The sequence below is a fragment of the Melopsittacus undulatus genome, chromosome 15 (genome assembly GCF_012275295.1).
Source record: "Melopsittacus undulatus isolate bMelUnd1 chromosome 15, bMelUnd1.mat.Z, whole genome shotgun sequence".
NCBI classification, from domain to species: Eukaryota; Metazoa; Chordata; class Aves; order Psittaciformes; family Psittaculidae; genus Melopsittacus; species Melopsittacus undulatus.
In genome coordinates, this window is record NC_047541.1 from 5388786 (window position 1) to 5415965 (window position 27180).

Genomic DNA, 27180 nt, shown 5'->3' on the forward strand with positions numbered 1-27180 from the left:
GGAAGCCAAAGTGTCCCTTGTGCAGGAGCAGCTCCAAAGAGGAGCTGCATCCCGAGTTTCCGGTTCACCAACAGCTCCTAGCAGTAATTGTAGTGGAATAATCTCCTTTGCTTTCTGGTGGTTGCAATCACTTGGTGTTGGTTATTTATCAGAAGGAAGCATGTAAAGGCCTGGCTTTATGTTCGCAAGTGCTGCTCTTTGGTCTTTACCCCACATAGGAATGGGACCAGCCCTGGATTTAGGACTTTCCATTATCATTACTTCCCATTATTCCAAAGCTCTTCCTGCCTTGATCACTCACTGCTGGGAAGCAAAGCTCTGGAGGGACATCCTCCCTCCTTGCTACAGGCTGTGGACCAGCAGGATCCATCCCATGGGCTCAGTGGGGAGAGCAGCTCCATCCAGAGGCAGTGGGAGCTTCTGCAGGGCTGCAGATGCTGCTGTGCCCCCAGGTTCTCTGGGATGAGGATGGGATGTGGGGGTTGGAGAATTGATGGTATCTGCAGTGAGGCATCCAGCCCCTGTGGCTCGGTGCGGAGCTGGCAGCGAGGGGGAAATCACCTGTGACCAGTTCCTCGGATGTGCCCTCCTGTAAATAATGGTAGATGAAAATGTCAAGCCCAGAGCTCCTAATTCCAGGCTAAAAGAGGGGATAAGAGGAGGGAAATGTGCACGTTGGCGTGGGAGGATGAAGGATGGAATGAGACAGTCGGTGCGTGACAGAGATGCAAACCCTGGGCATGGGGGGCTGGAGCCAACCTCCCCTATGGGAAACATCCCAGGAAGATGCTTGTGATCCGGCATGGGACTCGGCAGGGATGGGAGGATGTGTGCTGCAGGGCGGCCTTAGGATGCTCCCCCGTTAGTGTGATCCCAGCTTCATGCCAGCTCCCATTCCCAAGGTTTAGTCTCAGGGAGGGGATTTTCATAGTTAAACAGGCAGATGTGCCCTTTCAGCCATAGGGAAACACAGTGTGGAGGGATGCTGCTCCTCTTCCCCTGGTCCTTCACTTCTATGATGAGGGTATTAATTAGAGGGTCAATTAGTTCTCAAGGTCGATTTGATTTGCCACTCATTCCCGCAGGGATTGCAGGGAGCTGGAGCAGGAAGGGGGATAGCATCTCCCTCTCCATCACTGCCCTGGCAGTGCAGTGCGCACATCTGGGCTGCCGCTGTGCACATCTGTGCAGGGCTCGCGCGGGTGATGGGAAGCAGCAGGTAACAGAGTGCTGCGAGGGGCAAGGGGAGGACCTCTGCCACCAGGCATGCAGGGTTTGCTAATGGAGAGTGAAGCTTAGAGGCACTGCAATGGGAGAAGGGAAAAAAGGCAAAGCATGTGGGGAGCTCCCAGAGGTGACGGTGACATGAAAAAGGAGTGGAGAAATTAAGGGTTTGGAATAGTTTAATTGACTTTTAACTGGTAGAGCTGGTGATGGCTTTGCTGCAGAGGACAGCAGCAGACGGAGGAGTGAACAAAAAGCCTGGGCACACGGTTCGCAGCTGGAATCATCCTCCTTGTCCTCAGTTCCCAGTGCTGAATCTTCATAGAGCCCCAGTCTGGTTTGGGTTGAAGGGACCTTAAAGCTCATCCAGTTCCACGGGCAGGGACCCCTTCCACTGGAGCAGCTGCTCCAAGCCCCTGTGTCCAACCTGGCCTTGAGCACTGCCAGGGATGGGGCAGCCACAGCTTCTCTGGTCTGGGAGCTGTGACAGCACTCAGGGGATGCACTATCCTCTCCTGGAGCTCATGGATGCAGGGATAAGCCTGGCAGCCCCTATGCAGCACAGCTCCATGTTGCACCATCCCATCTGGCTTGCAAATACAGCTTTTTGGGGTAGGGGACAGGCAGAGCTGCTTTCCATGGCTACCTCCAGTGCAAGGGCATGGCAAAGGCACAGGAAAACAGAGCAGCTGGTGCCTGCACCCAGCCCCATCCCTGTATCCCCCCGAAACATCCCCTGGGTGCAGAAATACCCTTACAGCATGCGGGCAAACCTGTGCATGCATCCCAAAGGATAGAGGCACGTCTGCTGTCTCCCCTACCAGCTCCTGTTTTCCCTGCAGCCAAAGCTGGCTGTGTGAAATGTGTGCTGGGGGCATCCGCTTGATACCAGCTCGAGTCCAAAGCCGATGAGAACTGCACAGACTGGCAGTGCTGGACTGCATACTAATGGTGGGATTGCTCGCAGGGAGCAGGGAAGAGAAAGGGAAGGAGCCAGACTGCAGCTCCTGGCTACCCAGGATTGATTTATTACCAGGTTTGCCCATGAATGTGTGAGAAATGCTATTGGTGATAAAGCAGAAAGCCCGTAATTAAAGTAACAGCTTTCAGGTTTTAAGCACAGCTTGTGTGTTTTCTTCTCTCTGGCAAATTCTGTGTCTCGGCGATGCTCGGCATCATTCCCCCCTTCTCCATCCTGTCCCTAAGCTTCCTTTTGGCTCTGTTGTGGAGGCATTTGGCAAGGGGCAGGTTATGGCATGATATGGGCATCAGCTGAGAGGGAATAGATCTGGGAGCCCTGGGCTCTCCCATGGTTGTGTGTGCATTCCCCTCCTGCCTTTGTACTTGGTAGAACGCTGCAGAGGGGCTAGGCAAGATCCAGGGCACTGATGCTCTTTCCCAGCACAACTGCAGCTTCTCCATCGGTGCTCCTCATCCTCTCCAGTGACAAGTCCCTGTGGCTGGGTTTGGAGTGCATTTCCCAGCACTAACCCACTCAGTTCCCTCTCTGGATGTGGCCCCAGCTCTTGGGAGGGTGTGGATCCAGTGATCCACAGCAAAAGATGTGGTAGTAAATGAAGCAGAGAACCCCCCCCACCCCAGCCCCTGTGAGTGAGTGGCTGTGATGGATGGACCAGCACATAGAAGGATACGTGCACTGAGGGACTGGGGAGTGGAAGGGGAGAGGAGGTGAGCACTCTGCTGATGACAGATGGACAGACAAGGGGGTGTGGGTATAGATATATATGTGTATATATATGAAGGTAGGTAGGGAAAAGGTCTCTCTGATGAGAGATAAATTGGGGGAGATGGATGGATGGGATATTTATAGTGATGGCTAGGTAGATAGAGCTGGATGTGTGTTGATGAATAGGTGGATGATGGATAGAGGGCATGGATTGTGAGAGCTGGCGAGCTAAAGGGTATATACGGTGCTAGATAGATTAGATAGAAGGATATATGTGATGATAGAGAGATAGTATAAGCAGCAGGCTGAGTCCCCAGCAAACTGCTGCTTTTAGCTGCACCGAACTCCGGTGTAATCTCATTTTGCCCTGGTAAATTCCTTATCAAGGCAGCTTTTCCAAATGAAATCCCCTTAATAGAAATGAGAGGGGAGGGGGGAAAAGCAAAGCACAGGAAAGGCTCCCACCAGCACCTCCTCCATCAACCACTGCTGACCCGGCCTGGCCGTTTCCATGCTGACAAATTAACTGGTGCTCTGCAGCAGCACCAAGTTGGTCCCAAGCAGCTCCGATGGGGAGATGCTGTCCCTTGGCTGCCACTTCTCTCCCTGCTTTCTGTCCCCAAGCAACCTCAGTGTGTCCCCACGGTGTCATGGGCACGTCAGGCATCCCTAGGGGTGATGTTAGGGAATGTGGGTGTCCCTCTGGCGTGATTCCCAGTGTTCGCCAAGAGGAAAGCTGGGAGATTGGCTCTTTTCCCTCTCCCTTCCTCCTCCTGCAAACAGCTGAGGAGCCCTGGGGACAGATTGTGCACAGAGGAGCCCGAACTTCCAGGCTGCAGGATGCGGGGATGCATTTCCCTATCCCTGACAGACGGCAGACGTGTACAAGTCTGTGCCGAGAGCAATTGAGATGTGCTAATGGGTTCAGACGAGGCCCTTAAAAACGTGGATGTTTCCCTGAGCCTTCTGGAGGCTTTCACTCATCTGCAAACACTGCTGCTGGTGGGGAAGGAAAGCTTTCCATAGCGAGTTCCAGCACAAACATGGTCTGTGGTGGCATCTGGAATGACCCTCTTCATCCTATGCATGCTATAGGAAGTCAGGGATGTTTTCTAAGCATCCTCCCCCCGGACGTTTGACCTCTTTGGGAGCTGTGGGATGCTGGTTTAGCCATCACTCCATGTCTGTGCTGAGCAAGGACATGGGAGACAGCATTCCTGGACTACCATGCTGCAGTGAAGTGATTCCTATGGAAGCTGGGTGCTGCTTTTAAAGGGCTTGGTTGGCTTCACCCTCTCAGGCTGCTGATGCAGGAGGTATTCAGGCTCTCCTGGCTCTTAGCTTCACCCAAGAGCTGGTCCAAAGGGTGGTTTGAAGTGATGCTCAGCACAGGGACTGGGTCTCCTGGTGATGGTGCAGAGCAGGGAGCTGTAGGTGCCTCGATGCTTTGCTGCAGTTGATGCTTTCCGGTTGGTCCCCCCCAGGTGCTGGATGCAGGCTCTCTCTTTCCACTGTTTTCAGCCTGGGATGTGCTATAAAACGTACAGCATCATTTCTGCTTGGAGCAACATGGTTGGGTTCCCAGTTTAGGAGCTGGCAAAGTACCTCTGCTACAAGTGAATTGATTCACCTGTCTCATGAATACCCTGCTCAGCCCCTTCCAACCAGCTAGGACACTGTTGCTTGTTCTATTTGGCTTTGTGTAGCATCAGCTGCAACCCTCAGCCAGTCCTGCATTTGATTTTGGTGGAGAAACGTGCTGGGAAGAGGAAAGGAGGGATGAGAAGTCAGTGTTACTGATGGGGACCTGAGGTGTAGCATCACCTGTGGCCCTTTGCTAGGCTGTTACGTGGTTCTGAGTGCTCCACAATGGGGTTTTGGGGCTGGCACAGAGGTTTCTGCATGAGGACTTGCTGGTAGCTGAGGAAATGGATGGAAACTTGCCATTCCTTCATGGAAATGCTCTTGTGCTTCCCCACATTGTGCCATCAGTGGAATTAAATAGGTGTGAGGGAGGGAGGTTGGCTCCAGTGGAGCTTCATGGGGGTCATGGGCCCCCCATCCTTTAATGGGCTGTGCTTTGGGGTGCTGTCCTGCACCCACCCCTCTCCCAGTGGGGGCAGGTGAGGCCTCTGCCTTAATCCATGGGTGGAAATGATGCTCAAATAGAAAGTGGGACTGGATGGGAATGTAGATCCCGTCATTCCAGAGCCTTTTGTTGATGCTCTATTGCCTGGATACATCAGGGGGGTGCTTGAGGAATCCCATGGGAGGCAAATATCCAGTGGGAACAGAGGCAGGATTGCTCGGGAGGGGAGACTTTCCCTGCTGGTGGTATGATGTCCCCTGTAGTGAGCTTGCAGCCCTTGGTGGTAAAGCCTTAACTAACCTGATTATTATCTTTATATGCCTATAGCTTGCTTCAGTGATCCGAAACCAAACAGAGGTTTTCATCTCAGCTTCATGGGATCTCTTTGCATTTCTTTGAGCTTCAGGAAACATTAACGCTCCTCATGGAGCCGCGGCAGCTCCTCCATGGAATGCTGCCGGCTTCCTGCCCATTGCATTCCATCCCCTTTCCAAGCCAGCTCCTGCCTGCCTGGTGATGGATTGATCGGCGTGGCGGTCTAATAAGCGATAACAGCACATATGACAAAGCAAACAACCATCTAATGAATTGATTGACATGCCAAGGATTTGACTTGATGCACAACCCCAGTCACAGATAAGGTTAATGAGGGAGAAATTAAAAGGGAGCTCAATGGGTAATGAATACAGCATGTGCCTTGTTGGAACACATGCCAGATCCATCACTCTGCAGCAAGCGATGGGAGCAATTCCTAAATCATTTATGGAGCCCCTCACCCTCCTGTCTCCAGGGAAGAAGCGCTTGGACTGCCTTTTGTATTCATTCTAGATATGTATATATAACTAGATCCACCTCTCCGTGCATTGTGAAGATCCATAGCCAGGGAAAATTGCTTTGAATTTTGCAATTTTCAGGTTGGGTTTCTATTTTTTATTATTTTTCAGTTTTTTTTTGTGGTAAACTCAATAGCACACAAAAAGAAACACAACCCACCCCAACAATCCAGAACCTGTCATGCCATTTGAATCAGAATAGCTACAAATTCACTCCCCTGAATAAATGGAGAGGCTTATTTATCAAATACATACAAGATGTCTGTCTCGTTGTTAACACACAGAGGTATGAGTAGGCAGAGGAAATCGAGAAAGTTTACATATTCACTGCTATCTCCGGGGATTTTTCCTTGCCTCCTACTCCTTATTCCCTCTCCCCTTCCCCCCGTTGCGTCTTTGACTTGCTCTGGTTTCCTCTTTTCCTTCTTAAACGTGTCTGGCTGATGAAACTTGGGCTGTCAGAAACGATCAGGAGATGAAGTTGCCAAGGAAGGGGAGAGGGATTTGCATGGAGCGCGCATCTCCCCCCGTCTCACTGCCTACATGGGAGGGTATCTCCTCCTCTAGCCAGGAGGAGTGCTGGGGACTGTCAGTCTGCTTGAGATCCTTCCGTGCTCCTGGCTATTGCATGTGTTTATTGGCACTCCAGGAAGCAGGAAGCCGGATCCATTACAAGTGGGTCTACACTGGTTTTCAGAGGTTATCCTCAGGGCCAAATGCGGGTGGAGAGAGAAGAAGCCAAAAAGCATCGTATCATGGAATGGTTTGGGTTGGAAGGGACCTTAAAGCTCATCAAGTTCTATGGGTACAGGCAGGGACACCTTTCACTGGAGCAGCTGCTCCAAGCCCCTGTGTCCAACCTGGCCTTGAGCACTGGCAGGGATGGGGCAGCCACAGCTTCTCCGTTCAGCTCATCCCAGTGTCCCATCATCCTCCCAGGGAAGAGCTTCTGCCTAAGAGCTCATCTCAGTCTCCTCTCGGGCAGGTTCAAGCCATTCCCCTTGGCCTGTCCCTACAGGCCCTTGTCCCAAGCCCCTCTGCAGGTTTCCTGCAGCCCCTTTAGGCACTGGAGCTGCTCTCAGGTCTCCCCTTCTCTTGTCCAGGCTGCCCCAGCCCAGCTCTCTCAGCCTGGCTCCAGAGCAGAGCTGCTCCAGTCCTCACAGCAGCTCCATGGCCTCCTCTGGCCTCACTCCATCAGTTCCACATCCTTCTTGTGCTGTTGTCCAGAGCTGGACCAGGACTGCAGGGGGGGGTCTTACCAGAGCATCTCCCTGTATGATTTCCTCCTGAACTGATGTGCTTGGAGCCAGGACTGGATGTGCTGCCCCAAAGAGAGAGGAGCAAACAGGGGCTGGGCAAATACTTGTTTGGGTTTGTGCTTTCTTACATAGCTGCTGTTGGTGAAAGGGTGTTTGGTGCCCATGTTTTCTGCTGCATGCCTGGGAAATGATTCCCTCTGTGCCATGATCCGGGTGGGCTGTGAAATCTTTGGCACCGAGTGGCAAAGCCATTTGTGCCCCTGGCACAGTTTTGACCTCAGCATCCTTTTGCTTATAGTGAGGGAGGGACAGAAGGGACCCAGGTAGTGTGACTGCATCACGGATGGAGCCAGCCTGGGCAGCTAGATGGGGGGGAAGAAAATCCTCATGTCTTTGCTTCTAAAGTGCAGCTGGGCCTGAAGCCATTCAGAGGAAGTGGCTGTGGATTCCCCCCTGTGCCATTCTTCCAAAATAGACCCATTCTCCTCCAAGCACTCTGCCCGGCTTCATTTGAAACCCTGCATTGTACCTGTGCAGCTATTGGGTTTGGAGCGCAGGAGTTGGCTTCTCTTAAGTGGCCTTTGATGCCAGTGCCTCTCTGTGATGGGGCAGCAGGTAGATGCCACCACCCAGCGTTGGGGAGGCAGTCAGAAGCAGTCTTAGCACGTTTCAATTAGCTGGCAAGACGGGCAGCGCTTCAGCACGTGTACATCTCTCTCCCGAGCAGGCAGGCTGTATTGTATTATAAATAACAATAAGCAGAGCCAGTCAAAGGCTGTAATTGAATCTTTTCATTCTGCTGACTCGGGCCAAAAAGTCCCTTTGAGTGAATTACAACGTGCTCGTGTGTGTAATGTGGGCGATGGGGAAAGGTAGGGTTGAAGCAAGCAGCCCCCCATGGGGCTGGTTGGCTGTGGGGATGCTCTGCTGCATCACTCAGCTCTCTAAAGCCTCTCCTGAAGAGCAGTCACTGATGGCAATGCTTTTGCTACCTGTGGAGCTTTGGCATTGCACAGAGCTGGTACTCCGTCCTCTTGAGGCTTTTCCTTGCAGTCTCCTGCAGACTCCTTCCCATATTCCCCAGCCTCCAAAGTTCAGTTTTATGGATTAAGGTTAATTTTGTGGCTAGAACAGACTTGTAGTGATGCTGTTGCCATAAAGGAATGAGCAGTTCAGTCCTCCTTTGCTTTGAGTAGTAGCCAAGGATGCCTTTTGGTTATTGGCAAGAGCCTGAAAGTTGATGCCTTCCATCTTTTCCAGTTCCTTTCCATCTCTTGAGCCCGACACAATGCACCCTCCTCCTCTGGCTCTTCCAATCCAATCCAATCCAATCCATGTCTCCTGAAGGCCAGCACAGTTTTCAGCCCAAATTTTGCACTGACAGCATATATTACATGGGAATTGAGGTGGGAGAGAAAGCAAAGAGGACCTGGGAGGTGGGGGAAGCACTGGAATATGAGGTTCTAGATCCCTGTTTGCTTCCTCTATGTGGTTTTGGCCTCTGTTGGAGGTTCACACTGGGAATGTGCTCCACTGTTTTTTTGCCTTTCTAGAAACCACTTTTTCACTTGGGTTTGGTTTTTTTTGTCACTATTATCTTAAACATCCATTATTTAGAAACTGCTGGAGCTTGGAAACCAATTTCCCTGCTTGTTTCAAAGACTTTGCAGCATTTAGGTGCTTACGTGCAGGCTGTTAGATGAGCTGACCATTGAAAGCGGAGCTTGGCAGGGCTGGGTGCCCATGGAGTGGGAGTAGATGTGGGATAACCCCTTCCTGATGGATGTCTGTACAATGAGCTGGCTGGAGGAGGAAAATCAGATGGCTTTTAGCACAAGGTGCTGTGCTGGAGCAGGGATGGGAGCCCAGGTTCCCCATTCCAAATGGGGTTTGTGGGGAGCGGTGTTGCCTCTGAGCATCCTCGCTCATGGGATGTGGTCCTAGTGAGTGTCCTTCGTTGTTCTTGGCTTTGCGGGGCTCAGCATGTAAAGCACTGGATCCCTGAGGATGCTTTAAGCTACTCAAGGGATTAGGCAGGGTTATGAGCAATCCCAGGACACGGAAAATGTCAAGGCAGCTTGTAGCCAACCTCTTCCTCCTCTTTTCCAGCCAGGAAAAGGAGCAGAGGGACCTTTTCATCTTGGTTTTGCCATTTGTGTGAGGATGGAAGCCCCTGTTGCAGGAGGACTCCCTCTTCCCAGCAAACCATGCTGGTTGTATTTAGGGCTAGGGAGGTGATGGGAGGGAAATCCAGGATTGAGGGATTGAGTTCATCTCTGTTGTAAGCCTGTCAAAGTCAGTGGAGTCGTGGCAAGACCTGGTGTATTCATGGCCTGGGAGCAATCCCTAAATGCTCTTGACTTAGTGTAACCCTCTGCTGAGCTGGTTGGTGGGCACACAGGCCCCTGCATGGGGATCAGGGACACATGGATCCCTCAGAGCAAGCAGGGGTGACCCTGGACCACTTGATGCCCTGGTTTGGAGGGGAGTGAGCACCTCAGAAGCCACCATCCTGGCCCAAGGGAAGAGCATCCCTGTGGGACGTGCTCCTTTCCCCCCATGTTAAACCCTGAGTCTTTCATCCTGAGATTCCCAAAGAGCAGAAGAAGGTTAGTCAGTGGCATTAGTTCTGCTTTTGGCTAACCAATGGCCCTTGGTTGGGATGGTGCTCCCATCCCTCTCCAAACTTTCCTTCCCATCCCTCTCCAAACTTGCCCTTCCATCCCTCTCCAAACTTCCCAGTGTGCCAGCCCATGCAACTTGGGGTTCGCAAGTGGTATCATCCATGGGGTGCAGCTCCATCCATGTCAGACCTCTTGGAACCACAGTGGGCAGCCCCTTTACAGACAGCAAGACTAAGCCCTAAGAGCCTTCTCCAAGCTGCTGCCATCCTCATCCTCCCAAAAGCAGGTGAAGGCTAAATCCCAGCCCCGCTGTGGATGCTGGGATGGAGGCAGCAGCAGCACCGCTGGAATTCTCTCCGTGTCGCTGTGAGTTAATTCATTCCAGGAAATCATCCCAAATAATTTGCAGCAAAGATCCATTTTTGCCTGTGAACTCCTCGCTGCCTGCACACGAGCATCTCCTGCCGACACATCTCCCTTATCCTGCTCATCCGAGACAGCGAAGCAGCTGGGAAGTAGTAAACAGGAGGCAAGCTGGAAGTCCCCAGGGCTTCCAAAAGGGAGGTGCTGAGGCTGGAACCGCATGCAGATAAAACCCAAGTGATGATGAAAGGCTAATTTGATGGCTGTGTAGGAAGTGCCCCCCTTTCCCAGTGAACAGACGGTGCTGCCAACCCCATTTGCCTTCACTGTCTCTCTGTTATTTACCTTTTCTGTTATTTCAATGCTTTTCCAGTCTTTAATGGGAATTCCGAGGCCACCTCTGCGCTGGGCCCGTGGCACAGGATGTGCTTTCTATGCTAGGGAAGACTTCTTATGTCCTGAATGAAATCCTCAGCCTCCTCCACCTGTCTTGCGATGGATTTCAGGCTGTGAGCATCCGTGTTGGCTGTCACTTGGTCGACCTTTGTCCCCACCAGCTGGCAGAGCAGAGCTGTCCCAGAGCCAAAGGCATGGCTGCATGGGAGCTGTGGATGGTGGCAGCAGGATGAGGGATGCTACCTGTTAGCATCTGAACCACCGTCTGCCCTCCAGAAAGCATCTTAAGGTGGAGTTTTGGCTTGGTTTCGTTGTTCTTAAGGAGAGTATTCCATGATGGAGGTTCCTGCAGGGTGATGGTGGGTGCAGGATGCTCCAAAGGAGTCATCCAAGGGGCACATGTCCTGTTTCAGCATCCAGCACTTTAAAAGCACAGATATTTCTGTGCTTTCCCCATGCCTGGGTGCTTCTGTTACCTGGAGCACTGGTGCAAGCTGAGGATGGGGTCCAGGAATGAGGAACTGAGGGAACAGCAAGTACCCCATAATGCCATAGTGATGCATTGCTCCTGATCAGCACAATATGTCCTTGGTTGTCCATGGGTTTGCTTGAGCAAGGCTGCCATAGATACCTCACTACACTATGGCCATGTTCACATTGGGGATTGGAAACCCCATTTTGGTTGTCTTGGCTTTTGTTCCCATTGAGGTTGGGGAAGTTGGGATGAAGGGAACCCCTTCTCCCACCTGTTATCACAGAGAGGATTTCCCAGGACGGAAAGGGAGTAATTTCCCCACTAACAGGGTCTGATACAACTCATCCCCATTGTACATGTTACAAATGTCTTCAGCATCACATCTCAGTGGCTCTGTGGGTTTATCTCTGAGTGCCCTCAGCTCCTCGCCTGCAGCATCCAGCAGCATCACGGTTCCATTCCCAAGGGAAGGAGCTCGGCTCCTTGGCACAGCCCAAAATAGATCTGGGGCACCCATTTGCAACCAGTGCTGGGATTGCACCTTGGCTCCCAGCGGGGGAAGCAGCCCTGATTAAAAGAACTATTTATAAAGAGCCTGGATGCAGGGAAGCAAGAAGTGAGAATTAGCTGGTGGCTGTGCTGCAAGCCAGGGCTAGGGATGGGGACCTGGGAAACAGGCAGCTCCAGAGCTCCCCATGGCAAACACAGCCAGGATGGAGAAGGGAATAACTCCCTTTTCCTTTGCCTAACTCCAAAAGGCCCTGCTGCTGAATGCTAGTTTATCAATCACTGGTTTATTCCCATGGTTGTATCCACCCTTTGCTCCTGGCAGGGAGCGATAGGGGCTGCTTGGAAGCTGTCTGCACTGCGAAGGGGTTTCATCAGCAGTGGTTTGGGTGATGTTTTCCACCAAGAAGGGTTTCTTTGGTTGCTTGTTTGCTTATTTGCTTTGGAGGTGGCTGAGACAGAATGAATTTTTCATGCAGAAAAACTTCAGCAGCCTTTTATTGCTTGAAAAATTGGCTCCGAATACACACGTGTGTGTGTGCATGGAAGAAAAGAGAGGAAAAAGAAGTGGAGCTCTTCAGTTATCTCCACCTCTTTATTTGTTTGATGGCTTGTGCAGATGTGTTTAATTGATGGCAGCACCCAGGCTGCGCTAGGCTGGGCTTTGGGTTTGCTTCAGGGCTGCACAGCCTAAAGGATGCAGAGATGCAGTGGTAGAGGTCAGCAGAAGGGGATAAAGCTCTTCCCTCTGAGGCACTGAGGGCCGGTACCTGCAGCCTCTCAGGGGTCTGGATTAGTGCCCTGTCACCTCCCCAGGGTGGATTTGGGTTTTATCTATATATGTACATTATATATTTCTATGTGTGAATTTCTCTTTCCTTTGGCTGGGCTAAAAATTGCTGAGTCAAAGATTCATCTTCCCAGCGAGCCCCTTGGAAGGCAGATAAAGGGGACGAGGCACAAGGCAGGGCTATAAATAATGTATAGAGCACAAGAGCAGCCTCTGCTCACAAATAGAAGAACTCTCAATAACGTATTACCCTGTCTGCTGTTCCCAATACCGGCACTTCTTTGCCACCTTAGGTTAACACCTCCTGCTCCCCAAAATAAATAGATAAATGAGCCTAATAAAGCTTTAGATATCACTTGTGCTGCCTGATTCTATCAGTGCAGCCCTGCTTGGGTGTAGTGTGCTGGGTGTAAGGCTTCTGAATGTCACCGTGCTCAAGGTGATGGGAGGATGGGGAGGGGAATGTGCCTGGTTATCCTTCTGCCTGTCTTGCCAAGGCTTGAAGTGCTGCCTTCCCACCATCTCCCTCTGTCTTTGGGATAAGCTGCTTGTCCATTTAGATACAGAGTACACCCCTGTGTGTGTGGCTGTGCCGGAATGCCAAATAGGAGCCAGCAAGGAATCCAGAGGCAGTTCAGATGTAGCTGAAGTTGGGTTCTTGCCCACAGGGGTTGTGATGTGCAGAAATGCATCTGAGGATTCACTCTTATCCCCTTATCAGTGACTAAATTGCTTCCAAATGCTCCTATTTTAAGGCTCAACTGCTGGTGGCCTGGACCACTCTGGTGTTGAAGATGACTTAAGAAAGGCTCATTGATGGGAGGGTGAAAGCCCAAGGTGCTGAGCCAAAGCTCAGCAGCCACCTTGTGCAGTTCAATCCACACAGAGCATTTGCCTGCTCCAGGGGTTGTAACTGGCTCCAGTAACACTGCAGAGCAACGAGGACTTGTGTGGGCTCAGTCCTGAGCTCTCAGTGATGCTCCGCAGCAGGGTGAGTCCTGGCACAAAGGGAATGAGGGTGTTAGTGAGTTCCTTGAGGGCTCACAGGGGCTTTTTCATGCAGTCCCAAGCCTCAGGGGGCTTCAAAGGCCCTTTCCCTTCCCTTTGAGCTGCTCGTTCAAACAAGCCTGAGCCCTCAAAGCGAAACGCTGAGCAAAACTGTCACATTTCATGCAGTTCCCATCGAGTTTCAATGCAGAGCTGGAAATCAGTCCCAGGCTGGCACCAGGGATCCAGGTGAATGAATGGAGGCACTGGTCCCCTGTCTTGCAGTCTATAGACAGGAGATGCTGCTGAGCAAAACAAAGAGCAACGAATGTCAAACTGATGAGAGAAAATCTTTCTTTTCCCCCTTTTTTCTTGTGTCTTACAAAAAGCACTGGAGTTTCTCAGCCCTTTATTTTTGCTTGGTCTGTGGCCTCAAATCCCTTGTCAGGAGCTACCTTTGAAACCAAAAGCAGAGCCGTGGGAGGCTGTGCAGGATGGACACGTTTCAGTCCAAGCTGGACAACCTTGAAGAGTTCCCAGGGCCACCTTCTCATTAGGAAGGGTCAGGAAGGGAGCTTGGCTTGGGAAGGGTAGCCCATGAGTGCCATCTTCAGGATTGCTGCTACCTTGTTTCCTAAGAGCAAGCAGGTTGGGTGCTCTTATTGCTGCTGAAAAGCCATTGTGGCCAAGCTGGGGGTGTTTTGCCCCAGACCTTCTCCTCTGTCTCTTGCTGTACTGCTGGACCATGCCTCTTTGGTGATGTTCCGTTGGGTATCATCGCCCTGTGCTGCCTGTTTCCATGTTTTCAAGGGTATTTGGAGGGAATGGGGATGGTTCAGTGGCTGGGGTTAGAAGGAAGCAGTGGATTTAATTAAAAAACATGAGGGGAAATTAGGAGGAAAGGAGGCTGATTGCAAAGCTCGATGTAGGGAGGGTTGAGGTACCGCAGCCTGGCCGGGGGACGGGAAGTGCAGGGTCCCTGCTCCATCCCCATCCTCTGCCCTTGGGGGATGTAATACCAAGGGGAAGCGAAGGGGGAAAGGAAAGTAGCTGTTTTTTCTTGTTGGTGGCGATTTTTCCATACATTTTGCAGATTGCACAGCCTGCTTTTTCCCCTCTTTCCCTTGTCTGCTCTGTTTAATGCAAACGGCACCTTCCCGCTGATTGCAATCACACGCTGATTGAGAGAGGCTCTGCCTGGGCTGGGGAGGGATGGAGGGAGCCTTAACCCTTTCTCTCACCTCGCTTCAATCCTTCTTGCTGGCTCATTCCTTCCTCTCATCCTACCCTTGTGCTGTGACTCGAAACCCTGCTCCCCAAAGACCTGCTGCTTATATATGCACAAGACACTCCGCAGCTCTAATGGTGAATGTATTTTAATAAGTGAAGGCTTTGAAATAGATAGAAACCTGCCTGCTGCAGGGCATGGGCCCAGCTCTGGCTAATGGGATTAGGAAGAAACTTTCCTCGCAGAGAAATCATTGCCTATCTGCCTGCTGCAGATGGGTGCCCCGGGAGACAGGGAGCAGTGGTCACCATGGGAGGCGGATGCCTCCGCTCAGAGCATCATTGTCTATTCCATCCCGGTTCTTGTATCCTCCTCATCGGCTCAGCATCACGGCGCCTTCCTATGGTGCATTAAACATCACCCAGCCCATATGAGCCCCTTGCTCTTCCCTGCTCCTTGAGGGCAGATTGACAGGCACCATGGGATGATGCCTTGCAAGCGATGTACGTGCTTTGTGTGGTACATGCATGTGCCAGTGTGACTTCGTGTTCCCAAGGGCTGGAGCCAGGGATAGGGATTACGGATGTGAAGAGCATCATGGAGAGCAGTCATTTTGGCAGTGACTTTGACCAACTCCAGGCTTCTTGCTAAGTCCCAACTTGTCAAAACTTGTAAAGGCTTTTAAACCTCTGTAATCATAGAGGATGGTTTGGGTTAGAAGGGACCTTAAAGACCATCTTGCTCTATGCACAGGGTTTTCAAAGGGCCAAATGCAGATAGAGAAGAAGCCAACAAGCATCATATCATAGAACCCATAGAATTATTTGGCTTGGAAGGGACCTTAAAGCTCATCCAGTTCCAACCCTTGCCACAGGCAGGGACACCTTCCACTACAGCAGGATGCTCCAAGCCCCTGTGTCCAACCTGGCCTTGAGCACTGCCAGGGATGGGGCAGCCACAGCTTCTGTGGGCACCCTGTGCCAGCGCCTCAGCACCCTCACAGGCTTCTGCCTTATCTCCAACCTCCATCTCCCCCTTTATCAGTCCTTGGTGCAGAGAACATGGATCTTTGCACAATGGAGATGAATAGGCTGGGGACACGGCCTGGGAGTTTGATGGCCACGACTGCCACTTGTTTGTTCCACTGTGTGATCTCGGGTCTAGATTCCACACGCTGCCTTGGGACTTGAATCTCCTCCTGAAGAAACACTTCCCTAGGGAACAGGGACAGTGATTGCTCCCGTTCTGCTGCAGATTGCCTGTGCTTCGGTGGGGGAGCTGTGAGGACACGCTGCATGGGGCTGATCCCTGTGCTTCTGAAGGGGTTAACAGCTTCAAACCAAGCAGTGTCATTGGGGCTTTAGGCATCCTGCACAAATAAAGGTGGTCCTGGTTCCTGCTTGCAGGCACTTGGGGCTGGGATGCTCCTAGTGATGCATCCCTAAATCCAGCTGTGCAGCTTCCCTTGCTCGGTGCTAAAGTCGCTATGAGAGCTTTGCAGGCACAGCACTGCCTGTGCTGAGGTCAGAGAGGGAATGTGGCCCATGGGCTGATGAGTTACCTGGGAAGGCAATGACTTGGGGGATTGGATTGTGTTGCCCCACTCGGTTACACGTAGATAACATCGTGCTTTAAGACATCGATCACTTGAAAGGAACCTGCGGAGGGATTTTAATGCCTCGCAAATTGCTTTTCCTTCTATTCAATTTACATCCAGGATTGCATGGAGCGTATTTAGGAGCTTTCCAAACTGCCACAAACAATGACAAATCCCTCCTGGAACGTTCTCCTCTTGCAGTAAATTTGACCTGACAAAAGAGAGGGAGAAATTTCAGCTTCTTTTCTACACCAAAGCTCTGCAGTGAGCCCTCCCCAGCTCTGTACCTGCTGCTCTGCACAGGGAAATGCTTTGCTGTGGTGCTGCAGCATCCTTGGGCTGTGTCAGGATGTGCTGCCTGATGAGTGGCCCATCCTGGAATTGGGAAAGCCTTATTGATGGAGCTGGAGTGGCTTAAATAGCCAGGTTGGGGTATAAACCTGCCTTCAACATCATAAGGGAAAACAGGAATCAGTTCTACAGTAGGAAACCCTTTTCCTTTAGTTGAGGTTGGGAGATTGAGCCCTGGATCCCAGATCCCATGGGAAGGACTGATTTGCTGCCCTGCCTAGCACTGATGGGGAGGGAGCAAGGAGTGGGAAAACAGGGATATGCATAGGAGCTGTCAGCATGGCAGGGATTTGTAGCAGAGGGGCTCTTTTGCATATCTTTAAGCAGGTTTTTCCAGGGATGCTGGTTATGGCATGGGGCACTTCTGGATTGAAATGCATTTTTCCCTCTTGGACAGGCTCAATAGCACTGTCACTGCCTCTTCAGTCTCAGGATGGGATTCTTGCTAATGGCAATGTAACCAGTACAGCAGGGATTGGTTTGCTGGCAGGAGGGGATCCCTATGTGCTGCTGGAGGAATGGGCTGCCCTGATACTTGGGAAACACAGGAGTCTATGGCTTCACCTGGGGAGCTCAGCCAAACTGTTTAGGGGTTCCCAAGCTGGAAAGCATGCTGGGGCCGATCCTCATGGTTTAGAAGATGCAGTGCATTAAAATCTTGGGTCCTTATGTATCCAGTGACCTCTTTTCCCCCATACCCATGGCTTTGGCATAGGTGTCTTTACCATGGTGGTTACTGGGGCTTCGAAAGGCAGTGCAGAGATGCAATAGGTGTGCTCTGAAACTCCTTGGGATTCTCCAGCAGCATTTGGTGCCCCAAAGGAAATCTGGAAGCCCACGTGGCTCCTGCTTGCTCAGATATGATCCCAAATAGCACCCCGAAGCCTCTGCTGATGTCCAAATGGAGAGGCAGCTGAGCCAAGCATCCATGTCCTCCCATTTGCTCTCTGGCACTTGCCAGAGCATCCTCTGCTCTGATGGAGCCAGAGATTTCAACTGGGAAATGTCAGCTAGCTCCGCATGGATTAAACCCAGGAGCTCTGGCGTCATTGCTGGCACCTTGTTATCTTGTTCCTCCATGAAGCTATGATCCCAGGAATAGCCGTGCTCGAGGGGAAGGAAGCGAGGAGATGAGTAAAGCTCCTACCATGGAGCAAAACCTGTTGCCAAGGCCCCATGTGTGGAGAGGTGCCTCAAGTCCTTCCATTGAGCTATTTGGGGATGGTGTCTTTGGCTCTTCCTTTGGTTTTCCTGCTTTGGGGGGTTACTCATCTCTCCTGGGAGTCTGGGAATGGCTCTGAGGAACTGGAGGCTGCAGTGGAGTTTGTTCTTTCCAGGATGGATGTGGTGCTGCAGGCTCCCTACATGGGGCTTTGAAGCTGGCATCTGGCATTGCTGTGTGCATCCGTGTCTCCTCATCCTCCCTCTTTGGAGCTGTGCACACAGTCTGTCCTCTGGGCCCTCTTGCCCTAAGACGGCTCCAGAAGGTTGCCAGCCCCATTATTATCCTTGTTTTAATCCTGGCTTTTGTGTTACAGCCTGATAATCCTCATGGTTATGGGAACATGACATGAGGGATGGAGAGATGTGTGTTCAAGCCTTGCTCTGGGCTCACGCTGCAGTACTTCCATGGCTGTCACAGCCATGAGGATGTGCTGGGATGCTCAAGCAGCAGCAGAGGACTTGCTGCATCACTTGTTCCTCTGCCATCAGCTCCAGGGCTTTGAGTGAGGAGACATAGGCTGGGCTGGCTGGGAGAGCTGCTGCTGTCTATGTACAGAGCTAGGATGCTCCTGAAGGAGCTGCGGCTCTGCCAGATGTCATAGTGATGCATGAAACACCAGAGAGCATCAGGTTGGATGCTGGGCTTCAGCTTGTGATGGGTTGGGAGCTGCTGCATGCAGTACATGCAGCAGAGCATTGGGATGGCTGGGATGGAGGCGGAAAGGCAAGATCCTATCTCCAGCAGTGCAATGTGTCCCTGCTTACATATCGTGCTCCATCAGACTCCCCTCTGGAGCACATCTTTCCCAGATGGTTGGGATTCCCAGAGAAAACAAGATGGTTTCATGCTCACATCTTCTCCCCAGTGCTGTGGTTAGACTGGGCGGTAAATCTGATGCTCTTAGCCTGAAGGAACACGACCCATGGGCATGGGAGCACCAGGCTCCTCTTGCGGTCAGGCCAGCTTGGTGCCTTCAGCACATCTTTGATCTGCTCCTAAAGCTTTTGCCTTTGAGGGGCTCAACCCCTTTCCTAAGATGAAATCTGCTTTTTCACTCTCTGCTTCCCTGTTTGCTGCCTCATCCATCCACATCCAAGTTGGCACCATGGAAAACATCACTATTCTATCCCCTTCCCGCTTCGGGGCCAGCCCTCTCATTGACTTACTGGCTGCACCATCATTAATCTCCTATGGCTCCTGAGCATTCCTGGGATGAAGCTGCAGAGTCATCTCTGCAAAGGGCTCTGAGGGTCCCCAAGGAGTCACCCAGCTGGTGGTGGCAGTGGCTGGGTATCCCTGTGCTGGCTGGCAGGGAAAGCAGGCACTGGGCTCTCTCCATCTCTGCCCTCCAGCCAGTTTCCATTGCAGAGGAGGGAATGGGGAAGTCATAAATCAATCTCGAGTGTTTTTCTTCTCTTTAGGGGAAAAATAATAACCCCAAAACAAAACAAGCTTGCAGTCGGGAGAAAGGAATTCCTAATGACTAACTTACTTCAGCTAGGACACCAGGGGCTTCAGCAATATGAGATTAAACCTGCTGTGCTGAGACTCTATTACTCCATATATTACTGTGTGCTGCTGGACTGATGGTTCTCACAGGCGGAAATATAACCCTTGGAAATGTCAAGGCACATAATAAAGAGACCTAGCAGGGGAGGCTGGATGGCTCCAGGGATTGATAAAGCCTTTACAGCGCTGGTTCTGTTGGGAAGGAGGGGTGGGTGCGTGGTGTGGAGCTCCCACAACACACTCTGCCGGCACCCAGGAAAAGGTGGGAATGGGAGAAATCCTCCTGGAACAACCCGATCTGCTCCAATTTGCTTTGGAAATGAAGCAGGGAGCACAAAACAAAAGCTTGGATGAATAGTTAGCTGTGCAGTCCTCAGCTGTAAGGGTTTGTCCCTGGGGATGCTGTGATGCTGATACCTCTTTATTATCTCCTAATACCTCCTGCATCCTCTTTGCATTGGAAATCTCTTGTGGACAGACCATTTTCCCAGGAGGAACTGGTTCTCCTGGCTTTGTGTAACATCCCACTGTAAACCTCTGGAGAAAGGCTGGTGGGTGCAGTCATTCCGAGATGAAGGTAGGCAGCAAACGGGATCATCCTCAGGGACCTAGTGAGGGTTAGGAAAAGCATTTGCACATCATTCCTGTTCTGGGGAATGGGCACCAGAGTTGGTGGCTCTGTGCCTGCTGTTCCCATGAGTCCCACTTGCTTCTGTCATGTAGCACCAGGCTCCCTGTTCCCCCCAAACCCTCTGTTTGATGGCTGTAAACCATGAACCTTCCCATCTTTTCATGGCTGCTGTGGGCTCGTAAAGGTGGGAAGAGGGGAATAAATCTCCTGGAGTTCATGAACTATTTACAGCCATGCTGAGCAAGCAGCCCATACTTATGTATTTATTGTCCCTAGCCAGGCCCTGCTTGTGAGCCCAGTCTACCCTGGGGACCATGGCGAGTCATTGGAGTTTGATGTTCACCCTTTGCTCTGAGTCTTTTGGGTGGGATTGCCCATTAGTGCTACTCCATCTGCTTCCTTTTGTTCCCTGCAGCATCCTCAGACAATCAATAGGTATTTAGGAGCCATCATGACAATAACGATGCAGCTGCCCATGGGTTTGTGAAAACAGGTCTTTAAAGACCCAAACCAATCTGTTATTCTATGGTTGCTTCTATGAGGACCCAGTGCTCATCCCATTGTCCTTGTGGCCATGTCTCTGTGGTGCTGCATCTTCCCCTGCAGTACTGGGGCTGAAAGGGAGAGGATGCTGCAAGGAAGCCGAAATAGCCCCTTTCCCTTCCTTGGCAGTGCTGGCTCCTGCTGAATAGCACTTGTGTTGCTTCGAAGGCTTTTCCTTGTCGTTATGGGGCTTATGGGCCAAGGACACTTCTTGCCTGCAGCTTTATATCTGTCAGTTTGATCAGCAAATGGGGGAGAGGGCCATAAAACCGCAGAGGCTCAGTCCTAGTCCCTTTAATCCCGCCAGGAGGGCCAGTGTTATTTCTCCACCGGGAATGTTAATGGGATTCTAATACGCTGGCAAATGGGATTTTTTACAACTGCCATTCCGCAGTTACAGACACGGTGTGTCACCAGGACAGCCCCATCAATCCTCCTGGTGATGCTTGTGTTGGGGGTCTGCTGGACCCCCCCCAGTGCTGCTTTCCATGCTCTTGGGGCATCACTATGGCTTGGCTGGGCAGGATTGCTGAGCAATAGTATTTGTGGGGCAGGCAGGGTTTGGTTGTGTCTTATAGGGTTGGTATCAATCAGTTCCTTGCTCCCTCCATCCCCGGGGACTGAGCATCACGATGACTGCTCTCAACAGGCAAAGCAATGAGTGCCTCCTGGCCTCCATGTGGACCTTAAGGAGTTAATAAGCATTAATAATCCCGGGAAGCATCTGGCAGGGTCTGTTTGCTCCTTATGCAATGTGACCATGCACAGAGAACCTGCCCTGGGCAGGGAAACCCACGGGGAATAGCTAGGAAACTAAGGGTCTAGCCAGGCTTGTCTTTGAGGCCCTGTTCCTTCCCTTGCTTCCATGAATATGGAGGTGTTGATGCAGTTACAGGACCTGTTGCATAGGGGGGTGATGCATTTATGGCCTTGCCATAAATCCTTGGCTAGTGCAGGGATGCAGAGCAGGCAGCACCCATGGCTGCAGATGAATCCAAGTCCATTTGAGCATCCCTTGGGCACCCAGAGGACATGGAAACAGCTGCACTTGATCCCTTCCTCAGTAGGCAGCACCCGAGTTGAGTGCCAGAGCCATAAATATTGTCTATCTAGACCCAATCTCAGCTCGGGATTGATTTTCCTCCAGCCCTGATTGCGGAAAGCCAGGAAGATGGGATTATTTTCCAGGGCAATCACAGGTTGATGGGGCCTCGCAGCTGCTTCCACACTTCTTGCCATGAGTAAATAAGCAGCTCCCTGTGCTCTCAGTGAGTAGCACCTATTTCTCTGGGGTGTCCACTGGGGTTTTGTTGTACTTAGCTGCAAATTGGTCCAGGAGACTGGCCCGACCCTTCTTGTTGAACAGCACTATAGGCATGTAGGCTTTATCTTATCTATTATCACCGCTGCTTGATAGCTATCAGGATCTCATCTCTCTCTCTTGCAAATCCCATTTGTCATCACATTCCACCAGCTGCCCAAAAGTCCCGACCTGACGTGAGGCATCCGCGTGCTTGGTGCTGTTACAAGCAGGTTGCCCCACTGATAATAAAGAAGTTCCCATTATTCCCATTTTCCAGACAGCAGAGCCAAGGGGAAAAGCTCATAGGGTGATCCCCCAGGATTTATCCAAGGTTCTAAAGGAAATCTGAGGTTTGCCAAACGAGCTCATGAGGGCTAAAGAGAGCTTTGTGTCTCTGTAGCAGCTCACTCCAGGTTTTTCAATCACTGCATAAGGAATACAACAGAAGGAGCAGGTTTCCTGCCCCAATTAAAACCAGGGCAATAATAAAATCGAACAGGGAAGTTCTGCATCTCAATCGGCACCAGGGAATGAGCAAGTGCTGTGCAATAAATAGGGGAAGGCAGGAAAATGTCACTTTTTATTGAGGCAGAATTTGTGACAAGAGCGAATATCTCTCTGAATTTAATGGCTATATTTGGGGAACAATATCATAACAGCAAGCCAGCGCTGCACAGAGCTGCAGCTGCAAGATTAGGTGGTGTCTCTGGTGGGGATAGAGCAGGCACCTCCATAGCAAGGACATGGGAACACCATAGGGAATGGCTCCTGAGCCACTGGTTCCAGCAGAGAGTAGAACTGGTTCCATCTGCTGCCCCATAGGATTTGCTTCCCATGCTGTTTGGTGCTGTTAAGGGGGCTGCTGGGGACACCAACCCCTTGTGCTTCTCCCAGTTCTCCCAAATCCCAACCTTCTCTCCATTCACATGGTTGGCCACAGCTCTCCATGCTTCCAAAGCACTGGAGTTGGGCTTGAATTGACATGAAGACTGTCAGGCTTTAATGGGGATGGGTGGGATGTCCTCTCCTGCACCAAGGTTGGATTTGATGGTCTTAAAAGTCTTTTCTGACCTGGCTGATTCTATTATTCTAAGGGGCTCTTCAAAGCTGCTTCCTGGGCTTCATCTCCCCCTGCTCACTTCTTCAAGTGGAGAAATGTCCCTTGGACAAATTCATCCTCTCCTGTCACCCTTTTGTTTGTAGTCTTCAGAGTGAGGCTTTCTAGGTAATCATTCAGTCTTTCTAAGCCAAACTATTCCATGTTTCTATGTTTTGGTAGGTCCTACTTTGTGTGCTTTTAGGAGTTACATCCCACTTAGTGCCTTGGGGCGACGAGATGGGCACAAGTCACTCCATCTCTGTGTGCTTTCCTTTCTCCTCAGTAAAGCAGATATCCCAGTATGAGGGTATTTCATGTCTTTTCCCCATCCAGCATCCTTTTCCTGGAAGCTGTCTGCTTGTGTTTCCAAACAACACCCAGAATGTTGGGATCCTGCCTAGGGAGAGAGATGCCATTTGTGCCATTGTAGAAGTTAAATGGTAATATCAGTATCACAGAAGCTGTTCTGTTCATTAAATCCAAGGAATTGGGAGATGGAGGACATGGGCTTTGGCAAGGAAGAAACACATCTCTCACTGCAGGAATGCACATGGAACTGGGTTCTGGGAAAGGGGGGTTCCACCTCCTGAAGTGTCTGGCACTGGGCACTGCTGGCAACACATCCCAAAGCAATGGGATTTCAACAGAGACATCAGTTTCTGCAGCTAGAACACAAACAACAACCATCAGCTCAGCAGTGGGGGTGGGAAAGTCAGAATAGACAGGCAGTGTTCTGCTTGGAGAAGACTCTTTGCTCTCCATGCTGAAGTAGGATGCTCCTTTCCTGTCCCGGATGCTCCTTTCCTGTCTAGGATGCTCCTTTCATGTCTAGGATGCTCCTTTCCTGTCTAGGATGCTCCTTTCCTGTCCCGGATGCTCCTTTCCTGTCTAGGATGCTCCTTTTTTGTCTAGGATGCTCCTTTCCTGTCTAGGATGCTTTCTAGACTCCAAAACTAAGTTGTAGTGATGATCTTTGGGGTTTATTTGTAGAAGGGTTCGTATGGGATTAGGAGAAACAAGGAAAACATTGACCTGTCCGTGCTCTTTAGGAACCTTGGGTCTTCATTAAGTAGTTTCATATTAACTAATATTTAATAAGGAATTTTGCATCCTTGCACGCTGGAGAGCTGAGCTGTGAAGAGCCTGAAGCTTTGTACCCTATGCTGAGGATATGGTATGAAAACCCTTCATGTCCAAGCCTTGTTAGGAACTGAAAACCATCTACTTGACGGGAAATAGGGAATAAGACAAATAGATGCATTTTCATTGCAGCAAAAGCTTAAGAGTAGAAGGCCTCAAATTTCCTCTGGGGTCTCATGTTGTTTAACTTCTTAATGGTGTGAAACATGGGCTGACCTTGGCTGCGGCCTTTGATACAGAGAAATATAAAGTTGCCCTAATAATGGAGCATTGGGAATGATGAAAAGGAACTGGATAAAGTAGACTGTGGGCTGGTGCGTGTGGAAATGGCTGCGTCCTTCCGCAGAGGTAAATAGCATTATTAACCAAAGGGATGGAAGGAAATAAACCAGGGTCAATCTGTTGTATCTGGAGAATTTAGGGAATGAATTACCGGGGTGGGAGATGCTCCATCCCCATTGAAGTGGAGCAGTGGGATTTCATGGTGAGCTGTGCATCTCTGAGGTTTGCAAGGGGCGAGTTTGGGACTTAGGAGGAAATGAAAAGGCTGCTGAAGGGGTCTGCTGTGATTATATGGCGAGGGAAAGCCTTCCATTAGGCACTGGCAGGAAACAGCAGATATTTAGCTAAGGAATGGTGCTGGTGTCCTTAGTCACGCTGGGTGGAAGTGACCTGCTGCAAAATAGAGTTATAGATTCCTTATGCTGCTGGATGTATGGCTAGGCTGGTGTTTAGAACTGCTTCTGCAGCTAGGACTGGAAGGAAATGCTGATACAAAGATGTTTCTGAAGGCTCCTTACCATTTCCAAGGGAATAGAAATGAAAATAAGGACTTCTGCAATGCAATGTGGTAAAAAAGAGCCCAAAACTGAATTTAGGGACTTAAGAAGAATTCCTTTGACTTAAAGATGATTTGTGTTCTTCCTGAAGCCAGCAGATGTTCACCCATTTCACCCTATCCAAGGCTTGTCCAAACCTGATTTGGATCCCATCTGTGGTCCCTGGGCTGACATGGTTCACATCCCACCTATGGTCCCCAAAGTTGGTGTGAACCCATGGCACATCACAATGCTGTTTGCTGGCCCTTTGAGAAGTCACAGCATCACTACACATTGCAAACTGCCTCTGTCCCTGACTTTGATGCTGCTTTAGGTACTTGCTCTGTGGAATGGGATTTATATTCCCTGCAGTAAGGCTTTGGTCTGGTGTCCTCCTCGATCCGGGTGATTGGTGTTGTTTCACTTGTCATTTAAACTGGTGAAGCTGTAGCACTTGGCCAGAGCCAACTTCAAGGCACGGTGAAGGAAAAATCCCATAATGGATGGAATCCAGGTGTTTTTCTTTCCCTGTCTACAGCTTGTTGAATATTCTCCTTCTGGAGAATGAAGTGAGGATAAAGTTGACGGTGTCGGGAGCATAATCGAGCTAATGGCCTTTGAGCTTATCAAGTGCCTCTGTTCTGCTTGGGCATTTAATCACCCACAGAAGCCATTTATTGCCTCGTATACTCCTCTTCTATGAACATTAGCCCTTAAATACCTGGCATAATTAAAGGTGAAGCTGCGGCGCTGCGCTCCGTCTCCTGCCCGTGGATGGGGAACAGATGAGGTGGGAGTTCTGGTGGAGTTCAAGGTGAGAGCCGTAAAGCCCATTTTCTGCCTGTGTCAGGGACATTATTTTAGGAATGTCTAATTCCGCTGCTGGAAATTGAGGCTGGCTCAACTAATAATTCACGCTTAATGAACTTAGAGTTATAGCCCCGGCTCCGCGATTCCCTCTGTGCCCGGCGCGGGCGATTGGCCTTGTCAGATGGTTAAAGGATGGGGAAGGAAATGACAAAAAGGATTTGATGGAATTAAGCAGAATTCCTCCCAAACCTTATTGCTTTGTGTTTAGATCCCTGTCTGGGAAGAGAGAGAGAGAAATTCACTGCAGCTTTGGCTGTAATCCAGTCGCCTCCTTGATCAGGACTTTTGAGGGCTTTAACCTTGTGTGTTCTTCTTGCAGCTCAGCTCTTCAAAAGGCTCCTGCCCTTTCTTTATGTGAGGGGAAAACAAGCATCAAGTATTGATGAAGGGTTAATACGTGGTGCTGTGTGTAGGTAGCAAATTGAAGTACCTGCCTGTCATGTTCCTTGACACATCCTCAGCTACCCAACAATCAGACGCTCAAAGACTTGATCATTAATGCAGTTATCCTTGGAACACCCCTTTGATAGTAAATTAATGGGCTGTGCTATGTAGAACAGCAGAGTTGTTGCTGCTGCTGCTGGGTTTATACAGTGGCAAGGGAAATAGTCACACACTGATGAGGATGGGGAATGGAGACAACTGACCCAAAGCCAAGCATCAAATTGTTGCAAGGAGGGAGTCTAACAGTATTCCTGCCTGCTGGTTAAATACCAGCTAGGTCTTGCTTCATGAATCCTCTCTGCTCTGGTGAGGCACCCCCCCCCCCCAGTCCTGGTCCAGCTCTGGGGCAGCAGCACAAGAGGGATGTGGAGCTGTTGGATGAGTCCAGAGGAGGCCATGGAGCTGCTGGGAGGGCTGGAGCAGCTCTGCTCTGGAGCCAGGCTGAGAGAGCTGGGCTGGGGCAGCCTGGACAAGAGAAGGGGAGACCTGAGAGCAGCTCCAGTGCCTAAAGGGGCTGCAGGAAACCTGGAGAGGGGCTTGGGACAAGGAATGTAGGGACAGGACAAGGGGAATGGCTTTAACCTGCCCGAGGGGAGACTGAGCTGAGCTCTTAGGCAGCTCTTCCCTGTGAGGGTGATGGGACACTGGGATGAGTTGAATGGAGCAGCTGTGGCTGCCCCATCCCTGCCAGTGTCCAAGGCCAGGTTGGACACAGGGGCTTGGAGCAGCTGCTCCAGTGGAAGGGGTCCCTGCCTATGGCCATGGAACTGGATGAGCGTTAAGATCCTTTCCAACCCAAACCATTCCATGGTTCTCTGTACAAGCATCATCTGCCAACAGCAGAGATGAGCATCCATACAGGTTGTCCCATTACAGATGAAGCCTTGGTGCTACAGCAGCTGCAGATTTCCTCAGCAAGGTGCTGGAACATCTGGATTGATATTTCATATGGGTTAAAGAAACCCAGGTCTTCTCTGCAGGTCCATTAGGAGCTGAACTGTTGGCTCTTTGATCAGTGCTTGTTTCTGTCCCCTGCATCACTGGAGGCCCTTCCATAGCTTGATGCAGACCTTGGGTTAAGGAGGGGTTTGCATCTGGCTGGAGCAAGCTGGGTTCATCGGGAACCCCCTCTCCCCATGTTATCCAGTACCCCAAGCACATCTGTAGCTCAGCATTGCAGAGCCCTGC